General features: G+C 39.8%; 1 protein-coding gene across 2 annotated transcripts in view; it reads left to right on the forward strand.

Annotated features, from left to right (window-relative positions):
• LOC143862965 (uncharacterized) overlaps positions 1 to 9457 on the forward strand; it is a 34674-nt gene extending 25217 nt beyond the window's left edge. The window contains exons 2-3 of one of the 2 annotated variants that reach the window (XR_013240597.1): positions 7647 to 7723; positions 9183 to 9457. The gene's annotated coding sequence lies outside the window, so the exon portion shown is untranslated. The remainder of the gene's footprint in view (positions 1 to 7646; positions 7724 to 9182) is intronic. The other variant, XM_077373862.1, reaches the window with a different exon arrangement.
• Positions 9458 to 15470: the final 6013 nt, after the last annotated feature.

Here is a 15470-nt window from a genome sequence, read left to right on the forward strand (position 1 = left end):
GTACAATAAACTTTAATAATTGGTCCGGTCTTTTAGATCGAGTTTAGGATAGAGGGCTAGGTGTCTTAGGCATCATAGCTTAGAATAGGCGCGAAGAACTACGTTGCCTTGATTCTCGTGGAGGCGGGGATACGTAGGCTTCTTTGGATGAATACCAGACCATCCGAGGACTCGGGCTAATAATTTAGAGTCTTAGGATTTATTATGTTGTTATTATATGTTTTGATGTGTTTTCTTACTTTCTCGTACTGATCCTATACCTTTTGCTGTAGCTTGCATGTGTTTGCACATCAGAACTTAGACACCCATTAGGTTTGTCACTCATAACCTAGCTATGCTTAGGTGGCACATCTTTCATTTTATTTTATATGTGTTTATTATCTTTATCCTCAGGAAATGCATGCTTAGGTAGACGATTCTTGAGGATTGTTCCCATTTCAGATGATTTTTACCCAAACTTCTTTGGAGTTAATAATAAATGGCATAAGAGACCAAGTGCTTGCACTCGGACGAATCGGGGGTGCTCTCAGACCTTCCCCATTCGTAACCAGGCACGAACCCATATATATTTCTGGTTATCCATTGTACAGAGGATTTGATTTTAGGGTTCCATGGCATATCCATGGATGGCGACTCTGAGTTTATTTCAGGTATGTTTCGGTTTCGAACCTCGGTTCCGGATCGAGACATATCTCTTTCTTTTATATCGCCACTCGTGCTATGCTATGAGGGTGGCATCCGTTTTGAGAGTTCCTTGGTAGAGCTCTCCTTCACACGTGGATGATCCAGAGAGGTAGTGTAGGGATCAGTTCCCTCACCGCCGCCTATCTCGGATCGGGGTCCACAGCACCATGGCCCGTTAATGGACATTTCGGATTGTCTCATGGTGGTCAGTTGCAAAGTGTAGCTAATTGGATTGCTCGGATGGTCCTATGGAAATCAATCAGGAGAGCTTTGGACGAATGCGGAAAGGGGAGTAATTTTGTCATTTCAAAGAGAAAAGGTCCAAAGCAGTCATTCTATTAAAAAGGAAAATGTGGAAACCATCTTTTTCTAAAAGGAAAGCAAGCTAATTGTGGGGAGGGATTCTAAAAAAGAAAAAAAGAAGCCATTTATGTTTGGGAAAGGTGGAGCCAAAAGAGGGCAGATTCTAAAAAAGAAAAAAAGGAAGGTGGCTCTGTTTTAGGAGGAAAAGAAGAAGAAAAAAAAAGAAAAAAGAAAAGAAAAGAACGGTGAGGAGTAGCTGGAGGGTGGCTCTGTTTTTGGAGAAGAATAAGAGCAGCTCTAAAAAAAGAAAAAAAAGGAGGAAAAGCTCTTGTCTGTAGGCGGGAGGAGCAAGCTCGGTTTCTTTTTCTCTCAAGAACATCAGTTTTGATAGAAAGAAGGGAGGAACGGCTCTCTGTCTTTGTGTTTTTATCCCCTTCATCGCTCCATCTCCCGACTTCTGTTTCCACGATCTCTCACCGCCCACTCTCACTCTCCACCCCTCTCAACCCTCCCTTGGTCATCACTCCGTATCTCCCCATCTCCCCATCACCCTCTCTTTCTCATCTCATTATCCATCTCATCCTATACAACCCAAAAAAAAAAGAAAAAAGCTGAAGCTAAATAAAAAACCAAAAGAAAGAAGGAGAGAACGTGAAAGAAACAAAACAGAGTATCTTATACTCTGTTTTTGTTTCTCTCTCTCTCTCTCTCTCTGTTCTCTCCGTCTCCCTCACTCTGTTCTTCCCTTAATCCCTCTATCTCCCTCTGTATCCCTCTCTATCTCTCTATCTCTCCCTCCCTGTCTCCGTACACCTCTCATTATCCAACTCTCGGTTTTTATAAAAAAAAAAACAGAGCATTCTTCATCTAACTCTCTCTACATCTCCCTCAAACTCTCACACCCTCTGTCAATCTCTCTCTCGGCCTCTCTCTCACTCTCTCTCTGCCTCTCGCGTTCACTCACCATCTCTCTGCCTCTCCCACTCTCGATCTCTCAATTCTCTCTCACTCTCCATCTCTCTCATTCTCCATATCTCTATCACTCCCTCTCTGTGTCTCTCTCGCTCACTCTCACTCTCAATCACTCTCGCTCACACTCTGTCTCTTGGATTTTCTCTCTCTCTCTCTCCATTTCTCTCACGGCAGTAAGAAAAACAAAAAAAGAAGAGAAGAAGATAAGCGGACTTCGGATCGAACATCGGCGGGATTTCCGGATTTTTCGGCTCTTGGACTCGGCAGAGATCTCGACTACAGGTTAGTACACTATTCTCAGATTTTTTCCGGATGATTTGGCATTTTTTATGAATTTTGCATGGTTTTTAGCATTTAATTAAATTTAATTCAATATTAAATGTGTGAGCTAAAAATCATGATCTGCATGGGTGTTTCAAATCCGTTTCGTCCCAAAATTTAATACGATGTTCTACTTAAATAGAGTAAAATAACTATCGGATCGGATCGGACATTGGATCAACGATTTTTTAGAATTTGAGTGAAGAGTAGAATTTTATTTAAAATATTGGCTGAGAAATTACGAAATTCGAAAAAATAGACATCTCGGGATGATCTATTTTTTGGAATTTAAAATTTTTCTTGTGTTCACCACATCAGAACAAGGTTGGAGGATGTTTTCCGGAATCGTAATTTTCTCGAAAATCGTGTTTTAAAAATAGATAACTCTTCAAAAATATCTTTTCGACGAAGAAAAATACAATATATACTAAACGAATTCCAAAATTAATGAAATTTCGTGGGAAAGTAATATAATGCTGATACATTCTACCATGAATTTTTGAGAATTTTTGGGTTTGGTTTGGTATATTATTTTATGTTTTCTTTGAATATTATCAGATTTTGGGAGAATTTTTACAGACATCAGATCACCGATAAAATTTCCAAAATTTTTACAGTAGTCTTATATTCCATATGTCTAGTTGCTGTAAAATTTTCAAGTGATTTAGATCTTATTTCATATGGGATGTAGTGTTAATTCATAATCTGGTCTAAAAATTGAAAAATTCGAAACGGATAGTAAATAGTTTCCAAAATTCATGAAAATCTCACAGCATGCGAATTTTTACTTATATCTTACTACTGTAGAAATTTCATTGAATTTAGATTTCTATTTTTAGTAGTTTCTGTGTTATTTTTTCAATCTTGTCTTATTGTTGTTAAATCAAAATTAAATATGAGCTTAATGTAAAAATCTGCGAAATTCATCCAGTAAGCTACATGCATTCCCATCTTGCTGCTATAGAAATTTCGATTCATTTCGAATTCGTTTGCAACAATTTCACTTGTAAAATCACTCACATGTTTAAAATTGATAAATTCCATTGAAAATTCGAAATTAATAAAAAATCATTATCAAAATTTTTATAGAACCTTACATTTTTGTCACATATTCACTCCTTAATCCATTGACATAGAAATTTTAGGATCTTTAGATTTCCCTGGAAAAATGGCCAGTGCATCCATAATCGTATCCCAATTGCAACCGATCTTTGACAATTTGAATATTTAAGCTATAGCATGTTGTTGGCTCCGAGGTTACTGTCCACGGAAATCCTGAGGTATGCCAGACAATAAGATGCTATAACCTAAGTATTAAATTGCACAAGGAAAGAGCGCACGATTCCCTTCCTTTGATACTATTCTGGGCCGAAATTGGTGAACCCTAGAACCATTGGTAATCCTTGAAATGTCCAAAAAACTGAAAATCCTTGAAATCTGAAATTCATTAACTTCAAGAACTGAAATCGATTCATCTCGTGTCTCTCGGAATCATTGGATTATGGTTTCCGTCGTAAGAACCATTAGAGCCCAATTTAGGAACACTGGTGTCAGGTCGTGTCCTAGGTTTTAGGGAGTCTTAGGTTTTAGGGAGTCCTAGAGTTAGGAGTCCAGCCTCATCACGTACGCTTGCTATGGATAGCAACCGTGCCATAGGTCTAGTTACACTAGTCACCCAATCTTTCCCTAGGACAAGCCTAGTGAACTAGGATGTAGGCTAACCTGCATTAGTCTAAGGAAGAACTTGCATTTAGATAAGAATCATATAGCATCTTAGATGAAATCTTAGGATAATAAGATCCTCAACTTGAATTAAATAACTTCTCCTAAAACTGTTGAAACAGTCAATCCCGTCTAGGTCGGTGTCTTAGTTAAGTTAGGCATAAGTAGCTTAGCTTAGGTGCACCGAACTACGTCGACTCTGATCCCAGTGAGGCTTGGGTACGTAGGCAGCTTGGATGTCTGATGGCATATCACTTATGATTTTCCCTGAAATTAGAATTCTAGGAGAACTTTCACTCAGATTGAATCCAGACAAATTAAGAAATCAAGATACACATTTAGGATTCACATTAAAATTAGATCATAGGATGCATGTCCCGTAGTTAGCACATTAACAGAGAGTTGAATGAGCCATTTAAAATAAATTTAAAAGAGTTAGCTTTTGGAATCGAAGATCGATTATCGGGCAGGAATGGTGCATGTGGTGGATAAATCCCCATACCTTCCATTCTTGTAACCAGGTAGCGAGTCTAGATTTCTGGTTAATTACGAGTCCTAGATCTCACATCTAGGTGGCGACTCTGTCAGTCTCTTTTGTGTGGAATTCGGATTGCCTTAGTGATCCCAAATTCACATAAAAGATGAATTAAAATCAATATTAAAATGCACACGCCAATCGCGTGGGTACGAGAGACCAAGAGAGAGCGTGGCGGCACGCGCCCCACCCCTCTCGCGGGATCGGGTCCCACAGCACTTAGCAGACGTCATTCACTCATTAGTTCTATGAGCATAGAGGTACTTGGGTTTGATACGGTCAAAGAACAGTTACTTGGTGATGAATTCTTTGGACCAATCATAAAACTAGTCGAAGAGGGTAAATCTGACTAGTATCACTTACAAGAAGGCTATCTTTTCAAGGGGAACTGTTTATGCCTTCCAGATTCCTCTTTAAGACTACTGATTGTTAAAGAATTGCATGATCAAGTGCACTTTGGCATAAGTAAAACAGCATGGCTGGTGAAAGAAAAATTTTATTGGCCCGGTATCGAAAAAGATGTCCGTCGATTTGTGCAACGATGTCGCAACTGTCAAACTGCCATGGGAAACACAACCAATGCAGGGTTATATACTCGGCTTCCCATTCCAGATGCTCCTTGGACAAAAGTCTCCATGGATTTCATACTTGGGCTACCAAGGACTGCAGAAGGGTATGACAACATTATGGTGGTAGTCGGCCGAATCAGCAAAATGGCTTGCTTTGTGCCATGCAAAACGACTATGGATGCCACTTGAGTTGCTGATTTATATTTTGCAGAGGTTGTACGACATCATAGGATACCTCGTACAATCACTTCAGATAGAGACTCAAAGTTTATCAGTCATTTTTGGCACAGCCTTTGAAGACGACTTGGAACAAACCTAAAATTCAGCTCACCGTATCATCCACAAACAGATGGCCAAACAGAGGTTGTCAATAGGACTCTTGGGAACATGCTAAGGAGCAATGTTAAGAGCTTCAGAAGTTGGGATGTTGTCCTCCCAAAAATTGAGGATGTTGAACCGCTCTACCGGCTACTCTCCATTTCAGATTGTATATGGCAGCAACTCATTGGGGCCTTTAGATCTTCTTCCTTTGCCTAATGAGGAGAAATGTTTGAAGAAAACAACGGATAGAATTGAAGACCTTAAAAGCATTCACCTCAAGGTCAAAGAAAAGTTGGCGAAAGCTTACCAAAAGGCCAAAGAATGGGTGGATCGACATAAGAAAGAACTGCATTTTGACGTGGGGGGAATCTGGTTTGGGTCCATTTATCTAACGAAAGATACCCATTGAACTCTTGTCATAAGCTTAAGCCAAGAAAAGTGGGCCCTTGTCAAATTTTAGAAAAAAATGGGAGAAAATGCTTATGCTGTGGAGCTCCCCGATGGCTTGAGCATCAACATCTTTAATGTCCACCACATCACTGTTGGGTATATAATATAACCCATGTATGTTCTAATATAAGCCCAATAAGATAATGGACCGGTGTAGTGGGCCTATTTGGGCTAGAGCCCACTAACCTATTAAAACCCTAAGGTATCTAATTTGGAATACCAAGTTTGTTGCCTCCAGCCCCTATATATATTTGATACACTAGGGTTTTAATAGGTTAGTGGGCTCTAGCCCAAATAGGCCCACTACACCGGTCCATTATCTTATTGGGCTTATATTAGAACATACATGGGTTATATTATATACCCAACAATCACACCATATCATGGGGAAGATTTGAGCTTGAGGCCAAGCTCCAAACAAGAGGGGGAGGATGATGAGGACCACCCTTCCATGGAGTTAACCAACCAACTTGAGAAGGTTCCTCATGAACTTGAGCACTCTAAGGCTTTAAGAAGGTCAAATCGGATTAAAGAAAGGGCAGCTAAGGACATGACAACCAAGTGAAGTGATGGCATCAGTGTACTTTTTCAATTCCATAGGGTGTAAGAGATGGTAGTATATGGAGTGGCGCTTTTGTAACTTTTAATGTAATAAGATCTGTCTTGTACTCCATCAACTTGGCACGAGTCACTTCTCACCGGAGCATCCAAAGGCCTACGTTGGATATGCCCAAACCATCTTAGGCGGTGGTCTCTCATCTTCTCCATGTAGACGAACCTAACTCTAGTGTCAGGATTAGACTTAGTCAATTTGAGCCGAGTAAATCCTTTCACCTTCTTCATGAAAATTTTCTAAAGGATTCATTAGCTGACCCCAACTAGTTTGGGACAAAGGCTTAGTTGAGTTGAGTTGAGTTGAAGACCAGTCTTGTAAGGGCTGGAGGTCACCTATAAATAGGTCTGTTGTTTCTTTTTTGAGCATCTTTGAATTGAATTAGAGAGTAACTTGTACTTCAGCTTTGAGAAGAGGCATTGGCACTTGCAAGAAGCACTTTGAGTGATGTTGGAGAAGGAAATCTTGAGTGTCTATGGCCTTCCATCTCTTCTTACTCTCAGCATGAGATTTCAGCTGAGCTAAGTAGCGTCTTTGCTGTACTCTTTCATGGATTTCAATAACAATTCCATTTTTACAGTCATTCTTCATTGTTTTGAGGATACTTATTGGCAGTTTTCTTCCGTTTTTAGTCCCATTTACAAACTGATTTGATTTTCCAGCTGAATTCCTGTTTTGTTTGTTGTTTGTAATCGGATTTGATAGTTTTTTGAAAGATCTCTGTAGATCTGGTTCAGATCTACATCGAAGTGCCAGGCCCAAAATCAGCACATTCACTTTCCCATGAATGGCTGAGATTAAAAAATCTTTTTTCAGTTAAGAGTAATCTATGCCATTCATGGGAAAGTGAATGGACTGATTTCAGGTGACACACTTCTCGCGATGGAGGTGAAACAACATCATTGATCAAACCTTGCCGTAAGCTACTTTCTAGACAATGAAATTGGTCACCTTCACTCAGTCCTTACTGCTGGCTGTTTTTTTTTCTGAATGGTCTTTATTTTGCTTGATTATTGAAGTTTCTACAATGAGAAATGATATGTATGGGTTATACATTGAATGATATTTGTTTATTTTGCCCAATTATTGAAGTTTCTGCAATGAAATTGAAGTTTCTGAGTGGTCTTTATTAATTGTTAATCTCTGCTTTCTTTAGGGTATGTATTCAGAATTTGAGATATCAGGTTGGTCGGAGTTTGGGTTGTCTCAGCTTGTCAAGGAGTTTATCTAGACGTAGGGGTCATTCTGTACATTTCTTTTTTGTACTTTGTAAGTCAGTTCTTCGAGGAATGAGGCTGTTGAAGTAGGAACTCTAGTGTGGAGCTTATATCATTTTGTTTTGATTTGATGCAAGCTGGCTGATATATTCTGTTATTGCTAGAATACTGTCTATTTGTTGTCTACTTGAAATCGCCATAGATTTTTCTTGTTTAGGCCTTTTTTGGCTGCCATGAAATTTTTTGCCATGGAAGATTAATTTATTAAGTGGGGGGATATAGGGGTCAGGAGGGTGACAGATGCAGAGAATTGAGAGGGCATGAGTGAATGGAGTTTTTGCTTCCTTATTTTTCACCCACTTCTTATTATTTTTGTTTGAAAAGGTAATGAAAATTTTATTGGATAGAAAAAACATGCAAGTGCTAGGGACAAGATGTCCCCAAAAACACCGCGAAGATACAGGAGCCAAACAAGGGCCCTGATAAAATTACATAGAATTGACCCCCACCAAGACCCCATTCCCGATAATGGTAATTGAGCGATTCACCCCAGCCTTAGCCAAATGATCAGCCATGGAATTAGAGGATCTCCTACGGTGGCACAGCTGGGGACGAATGCAACGAACCAAGTCCCTGATTTCATCAATCTTACATGCTAATCTCCGCCCAAGCGATAACATTGGAGGAATCACCTTCCACTATCAGCGGCCCCAAATTGTGATCTTCATACCATTTTAAACTGAACAACAGTGCCATTGTCTCAGCTTCGTTCACATCGCATATCCCAGCTGGACCTGAATATGACAATGATTTTCCGATTATGATCTTGAATTACCCCACCAAAGCCAATCGGACCCGGATTTCCAAGGAACTACCATCAAAATTTAACTTGAGCCATCCTTCCGGCGGAGGTTCCCATAGGGGGGAAAATATTGAGCTTATTATCTCCTCACTCAACCCCTCTCAGTTCATTACCACTCCTGCTCCTCCTACCCCTCTCTCAACACTTGGTAAACTAATATTACATGGGAAAAAATTTCACGGTTGCCAAACATGTCCTTGAAAATCGCCATAGGTGTTTCTTGTAAACATGGGAGGGGAGAAGTGTTTGTTTCTTCCTTTGTTTGAATGTTCCATTTTCATATATGACGATTGGTTTCTGTTTTATATCATGCTTCACATAGTTTAATTTTTATTATGCGAATTTTTCCTTTTGGATCTACATTAATTTGTACTTTAGAGCTTCCTCTCATCTCATTCATTGGGTCATTGTCATTTTTTTTTTAAATTGACATTTATTATTCCAAAAAGCGCCAAATTGGGTCATTGTCTTTTGATGTCAAAACATCAAAACTCTGAACGTGTTACAGGGCTTCGGGAGGATTATATCTTGATACAATAGTCAGCCTGCAGCTGCATCTAATTTAAACCCTTTTTTTTCTCTTTCATTTAATTGTTTCAAACTGCTTTTGCAGGTGATTGGTGCAGATCTTTCTTCCACGGGTCTTCACTTATCTGCTATTTGATAGAACTGGGTTTTGTATTTTATGTTTACTATAGCTGCATTTTGATTACTGAGAATAGCAGATGAATATTGTGAGAAGGGCACTTGGCAGGCATTTTGAGGGCTTAGAATTCCAATTTTTTGGCATTTTGGAATAGGTTTTCTTCCTTGTATTCCTTGGAAACTACCGTTTTATTAGTTACTTTAGCTGTTGATTTATAAGCAAATTAATGTTGTCTTATTGTCTTTTTTGATGCAATATCGTCCCTAGGTGTCTCAAGTTTGTATTATTGTTTTATTTCCTTGCATAGTTATAACTGGAGTTATATAGTTTAAGGAAGCCTTCTCTGCATGAGCCACAGATTCAGCTTTGTAGCAGTAGACCTGATATATGCTGCAAGGAGCAAATTTTAGGTAGATCTCTATAATGTTGAGAAATTATATGGTAGCAATACATGCACAGAAAAAAGTGCACTGGGATCCATCTCTGTTTTCGGTAGGTGAGTTGGGATTGAACCTCCAATCTCAAGGTTGAAGAACAAAGCCTTGACCATTGAGCTAGTGGCTCAATCCCTTTGGGACCCATCTCTTTAGATGATCTAAACCATTGATATGTCAACAGCAGTACAGGCACGGAAAAAGTACAGTGTGCCCATATTTTTTTTATTTGACGGTGTTGACATCCATCTCCTTGAAATCAAATCCAAACCAAAGTTCATCCAAACAAGATATTTGAAGACATTAGATTTGGAATTGAAACAAAAAACATGGAATGGATATAAGTAAAACTAAAATAATCTTTGCATTATAATAATATTTAAACAATGGGATCCAATCATTGAAAGAATAGAACGGAAGTTGGCGACTTGGAAGAGAAGATACATCCCGTCGGATGAGAGAATAACATTGATGAAAGCAGCCATCGCGAACATGCTTGTATACTTCGTGTCTTTATTTTAAATACTGAAAGTGGCTCTGGGAATTGAAAAGCTTTAGAGGGATTTTTTTATGGGAAGGGGATGGCACCACCAAGAAGATAAAACATCTAATGAATTGAGAGAAGTTATCTAAATTGAAGAAGTATAAAGGCCCTGAATTAGGCAAAATTAAAGATCGTAATACGTCTTTACTAGGAAAATGGTTGTGGCGGTATGGAAATGAAAAATTTGTGCTTTGGCACAAAGTAATTGGAAGAAAATATGGAACGAAGTGGGGTGAATGGAACGCTAAAACCCCGGGCCGTGGCATGGGGTATGGCTCCTAGAGGTCCATCTGTTATGTGAAGATAGAGTTTGAATCTGTCATTCGCTATAAGGCTGGGAAAGGACTTGAAGATAGATTTTGGCGCAACTTATGGTGTGGCGACAAAGTACTCTGTGAGTCTTATTCGCGACTTGTCAAGGTTGCAGTGAATCCTGAGGCATCTGTCGCGGATTACCTGGTAAGAGAGAATGACATGGGCAGGGGTTTCTGGGATGTGACGCTGAGAAAGGACCTTAAAGATGAGGAAATCTCGGATCTCCAGTTGCTCCTGGCTGAATTAAAGTCCATGTATTGCTCGAACTTCAAAGATGACGACAAAGTGCTCCGTGAGTCCTATTCGAGGCTTTTCAGAGTTGCAATGAATCCTGAGGCGTCTGTGGCGGATTACCTAGAAAGAGAGAATGACATGGGCAAAGGTTTCTTGGATGTGAGACTGAGAAGGGATCCAGTTGCTCCTAACTCAATTAAACTCCATGTACTGGTCGACCTTCAAAGATGATGAGAGAATATGGACACCAGAACCGAATGGGGAATTCTCGGCCAAGTCTTTTTTTGCCTCTATTAAAAGTGGTCGGGCCTCTCCTAGCTGTAGAGTATGGAATTCCATGGGTCCACCAAGAGTAATGGCTTTTTCATGGACAATGGTTCACAAGCGAATTAACAGTTGTGACCGGCTTAAAAGGAGTTTCCATCTAGCAAGTAGATGCATCTTGTGATCATCTAATGCTACATTGCCCTTTTTCATTTAAACTTTGGGCTAAGGCGTTTAGAATTTTTGGAATGTCATGGGTTTGTCCTAAATCTATCCGAAGAGTATTGCTCAATTAGAACAATGGCCCTTTTGGGGAATTAGGGTGATTACTATGGAATACCATTCCGTACGCCATTGTATGGAATATCTGGAAAGAACGAATAGACGGATCTTTGAGGAATCGTAAAGGAGTGCAAACCGTGTTATTGCTTACAATAGAGTGGAAATAATCTCCTAGGCAAAAAGTAAAGAGGAGAATGTTATTTTCTAACATCACTTTAATGATCCCTTTGGATCTTTGGCATTGAAAACAAAGAAAAATTCGACATTAAATGAGATGGGTTTGTAGTACCTTTTGCCATGGCTTGTCTTTGATCTTGTGTAATTCGTCGATCCTTGTAGCTTTTCCAAGCACGGCAAGAGGCTTAGAAAAGCCTCTTGATTCTTCTCTTACCTTCACACCAATCGGTCTATGGGAAACCTCTCAAAGAAGAACTCTTTGTCACTCAATGAGTTCTCAAGTTCAAGGTGTGTTGTAAGAGGGACAAAGGGTCTTCTTTCATAGGCTAAAGCTCCCACAGAGTTTCTATTCTAGTGCCCAATTCGTTTGGCCATTAAACCTAATTACAAGGTGTAATTAGAGTCATCTTTCCTTTCCCAAATGTTTCCAAATTCAAGAGAATACCCTATTAATATAAAAGGTTACTAAACATGCAAAGCCACACTCAAATGAGTAAGCCCAAACATAGAATCCTTGTCTTTTAGGGATTCCATTAAGTTTAGAAACTCTTAAACTTTTGGAAACTTTCCAACAGTCTCCCACTTGGCCTGCATGGGCTTTATACCTTTTATATCAACAACTTTATATTCCATTTAATAAATTATACGAACAACGGATCATGTAATCATTGGAAATTTTAATTATCCAATGACCTCCTCATGGTCACAAAGTTAGCAAACTTATCAACATGAATAAGGTCCACTTTATGTCATTACCGACATTATGCTTCGAAAATATCCATTCAATGTGCACAATACAAATAATGGAAAAGCAGAAAACTTTATTTTATCAGGATCAAAATCTCAAAAATGATCACAATACTATGTCTATAAACTTTATGCAGACTCCCACTAATCAACACAACCGGACTTACACACCATCCCCACGCGCTACATGGTCATTAAAGACCTTAGGTGGTAAGCCTTTCATCACCGGATCTGCCAACATAAGTGCGGTACTTATGTACTCAATAGACACTAATTGATCCTGAATCCTTTCTCTAACAACATGATACTTTAATCTAATATGCTTCGAACCGTCTGGTAACTTGTTGTTTTTGGAAAAGAAAACCACAACGGAACTGTCACAATACATCTTCAACGACTTCCAAATGGTATCAACAACCTGAAGACCGGAGAGAAAGTTCTGCAGCCATAAGGCCTGTGCCGAAGTTTCCTAGTATGCTATAAACTCTTCTTCCATCGTAGATGAAGCTCTCATTCTCTGCTTTATGCTTCTCCAGAATGTTGGTTCTACTGAAAGCATAAAGATATAACCTACTGTGGATCTCATGGTGTCCCGACAACCAGCAACGTCGGAGTCATAATGGTCAATCACCTCAAGGCTATTTGTTTTTCTAAATGTGAGCATATAATCTTGTATTCTTTGCAGATAACGCATAACTTTCTTTAACGACTTTCCAATGATCTATACCAGGATCACTTTGATATCTTCCCAGCATGCCCACCACGTAGGTCATATCTGGACGGGTACAAACTTGAGCATTCATGCTGAAGAATAAGGAATTCTCCTCATTTCTTCCCCTTCAAAATTGTTCCTCGGACTCTGTGAACCACTAACCATATCTCCCTTAATCACACAAGCAATACCAATTGTGCACTTATCCATGTTGAACCTCTTCAGGACTTTCTCAACATAAGCCTTTTGAGATAATCTCAGCAATCCCTGAGTCCTGTCTCAGTAAATCTCTATTCCTATAACATAGGAAGCTTCATCGAGATCCTTCATGTCAAAATTCCTAAAAAGGAATTTCTTGATTTCCATCAACATGCCCAAATTGCTACTGGCAAGCAAAATGTCATCAACATACAATACTAAAATGATGAACTTGCTCCCACTAACCTTGAGATATATACATTGGTCCACATCATTTTTCTTGAACCCGAATTCTATGATAATTGTGTGAAACTTTAAGTACCACTGCCGAGAGGCTTGTTTCAAACCATAGATGGATCGTTCAAGCTTGCACACTAGATGTTCCTTGCCTTCAACCTGAAAACCTTCAGGTTGTGTCAAATAGACAATCTCATGCAAATCTCCATATAGGAAAGCAATCTTGACATCCATCTGATGTAACTCTAAATCATAATGAGCTACTATCAAAGAGTCTTTCTTGAAAACAGGAGAGAAAGTCTCTTTGTAGTCTATTCCTTCTTTTTTAGTGTAACCTTTTGCAACCAGTCGTGCTTTATGTCTCTCAATGCTACCATTGGAGTCAAGTTTGGTCTTAAAGACCCATTTGCAGCCAAATGCCTTCACTCCATTTGGTAACTCAGTGAGTTTCCAAACTTGGTTCTTCTCCATTGAGAGTAGCTCTTCCTTCATGACTTGAAGCCATTGAGCTGATTGATCACTTTCCATAGCTTGATGGAAAGAGACGGGATCATCATCCATCTCTCCTTCATATTCGCACTCATTAGGATAGACCTTATAATCATTTGGAATGGCCGATCTCCTTTCTCTCTGCAGCCTGCACAAAGGCTGCTCAGTAGGAACTTCTACTGGGCCCTCATCCGTGGTGGGTGTTATGTATGGAATGCCTTCAGGTTAGACTATGTCTTCATGAATGGGGACGTGCACCACTTTTTCTTTGAAAACTGATAATAGAATTGTAACACGGTTTTCCTCAAAAGTGATCTTCCTAGGCACAATACTACAAGTAACCTCCTTCTGTCTCCCCCTTGCGTCGGCGAAGCCGGCTGAGGCTGGCGCAGCAGCTAGGGCCCAAGCGTTTCTCGTTCTCCTCTTTCCTTCTGCAAAGTTCTGGCCTTTGTTTCCTCGATGGAAACTAAGCCTCCTGACCCTGGAAATCCTGGTCATTTCATTGATTTCAATTCAGCTGATGCTTTTAACAAGAGTTGTTGCCAATCAACTCCTCCAAGGAATCCACCTCAACTCTGTAAGGAAGACAAGCTGGGTTCTGGTTCCTCTCGTCCAAATCTGTTCAACTTGCAGGTTTCTTCCCAGCCGCCTAGAGGTAGTCGCCTCCTATCCAACCAAGATGTTGATAATATTCAGGTATCTTCTGCCCTTAATCCCGTTTCCCAGGCCCCTAATCGCTCCACCAACAAGAAGAAGAAAACTCAGATCAAGAAAAGCCCACCGGCCTTTCTATCCCCTTCTGGTTTAGATCAAGTAAAATTGCTCCCCCCAGCTCCAACAGTAAATGAGTTCTTATTATCTGCTTCCTTAAGCTCCAATGAAATCTTTCCTCTTAAGGAAAGCCAAAGGTTGAAGATGACTCCTACTTCTGGAAATATTGACAACCCTGTGGTCAATATGGGACAGGCTGGAAAAGCAAAGTTAGGTATGGAATCCTATGTGGATATTACCCATGATACTCTTTTATCCACTGAGTCAACACAAAGCCCACCAAGTACGGGCCCACCCATAAACCAAAAGCTTGTTGCGGCAGGGAAAATTGAACTGCTGTCTAGGTTTGTACAGGGTGCGCAAACCCAGTTTCTGGACCAAGCAGGACTTTTCTTGGGAGTTGTCCCCACTCAGGACCCTCGTCAGCAACAAGAAAACAAGGTAGTGGCTATTGAGTTAGGCACTGGTCAGTCAAAACAACAAGGTGAAAAAGAGGAGGGAAATTCAAATTTTGAACATCAAAGGGGGTTCTCCTTTGATCCTTTCCCTAGCTTATGTAAAACAGGTAATAGGGAACCCCCAAATACAGAGTCTCCTTGGAGTTCTCTGTTTGAAAGGAAAAAAGCAAAAGAACCGTCAACCCTTCAGTTTGTAAATCCAGCTATGGAAGATGGCAGAACAAAGAAGATAACATTCTTGGCTGATGAAGTTACTGAGGCTGGGAATAAATGGAGAAATACTCTGGTGGGATATTTCATAGGTCGCAGACCTTATTTCTTAAATATGAGAGAAAATCTCTCAAAGAAGTGAAAGCTCAGAGGAGAATTACATCTTGTTTCTTTAAACAATGG

This window comes from Tasmannia lanceolata, unplaced genomic scaffold, assembly GCF_043159265.1.
Source record: "Tasmannia lanceolata isolate RefF3 unplaced genomic scaffold, GAP_Taslan_0.1 ptg000038l, whole genome shotgun sequence".
Lineage (NCBI taxonomy): Eukaryota > Viridiplantae > Streptophyta > Magnoliopsida > Canellales > Winteraceae > Tasmannia > Tasmannia lanceolata.